The following is a 1,615-nucleotide window of genomic DNA, read 5'->3' as shown; positions in this document are numbered from 1 at the left end:
CTCATAGGAATAGAGACAATTCAGGAAAATTCCTATCCAACACCCCCACCACATCACTGAGTCACCCTTCTCTCTTATTTGGTGGCAGTGATCTAGAAGAACCTATAGGTGAACCTCCAGAGATATACGAAGATCCTATAATAGAAGAAGAGAAAAAAACCATTCTTTTTGAGACCATGGCTGAAAATAGAAACGTTAGAGGAAATGGGGAAAGAATAGAAGGTGCCTTTCCTATCCGAGAGACCAATGGGGACACAAAAATGAAAAACATAAGCCCTTCAGCCTTACCTCACTTCCATGGACTACTACCGAAGATCCTGATACCTTCTTATTTGAATTTGTTGTTCTCTGTCGAACCTATGACTATGCAGAGGACGAGCAGAAGTTGAAACTGTTTCCTTCTACCCTCAAGGATGTAGCATTGCGCTGGTTCATGGGGTTACCTGGAAACAGTATCACAACTTGGGCTCAGATGTAACAAGCCTTTAACAACAAATACCGAGATACAGAAGGTCGAAGGATACCAAGGAAGAAATCTTCCAAATGACCATGGGAAGTGATGAGTCCTTAGAAGACTATGAAGAGAGATTTCAACTCAGTTATAAAAGGGCCAGGTGCACACTTAACCCTAAATCTCTGAAGTTGGTTCTCCTCAAAGGAGTCCCTAAAGACCTTCTAGATACCCTCCATCTGCTAGCTGGGGGAGACATCTACCAACTACCTTATGATGACATAAAGACTATGTTTAGAAACCATTCCAGGTCAGCTAGAAAGAGAGGTAGGGGAAGTCAACCTTTAGCCAGTACATCCTCATCCAGTTCATCCCTTAGAAACGAACTTGAGAATCGGCTGGAAGATTTCAAGAGTGAGGTGAGGCAGACTCTTGCCATGAAAATGGATACCTTGCATATCAAAAGGAAACAAGAGGAAGCTGAGAGGGCTTTGGCCATCTTTTGTCCCAGGTGCACTAGAAAGCATCCTAGGAACGAATGTCCATTGCACTCTATAGAAGTGTGTTTAGTCTGTGAAGAAGACCATCTTACGAATCAATGCCCTTCCTTGCCCGGAATTAAAGCTGCATATCAGGGAGCTGAAGGAGCCACTGAACCACTCTATTTCATGAACCAAAGGAGGCCACATGGACCCAGACCTTACCAGCAGCGAATGCAAGGGACATTGCAAACCTTTTACAACCCCAATCAAGCCACTTCCATGCCTTCTTGGGGTCCTCCTGCTCATCCTTCCTGGTCTACACCCACTCCTTGGTCGTATCCTCCTCAATACCAGGTTTCACCAGTTGCTCATTCACTTCACTCTTATGCTCAGCCAAAGCCTCAGTGGAATGCACCTCATCAGGGGTGGAGGCCCCCGTACAACTCTCCTCCCACTCTTTTGCCTCCACCACCTGCTCAACCACAACCATTACCTCCTGCTCCACCAAGACAACCCCAAATACCTGCTCAACTGAACCTGAACCCCAACAACAGACAGGCCCAACAGGTATATAGTGGAGAAACATCATGCCCAACCTATGCTGTGGAGATTCAGGAGATTAACCTACGATCTGGGAAGGTTCTCCCAGATAGCCAACCTCCTCCTAAGGAGGATGAGGAAG

This window comes from Pinus tabuliformis, chromosome 2_2 (genome assembly GCF_031772625.1).
Source record: "Pinus tabuliformis cultivar Carrire ecotype Pingquan chromosome 2_2, CPIR1, whole genome shotgun sequence".
NCBI classification, from domain to species: Eukaryota; Viridiplantae; Streptophyta; class Pinopsida; order Pinales; family Pinaceae; genus Pinus; species Pinus tabuliformis.
The sequence above is the reverse complement of the archived record's forward strand: the minus strand, read 5'-3'. Positions refer to the sequence as shown.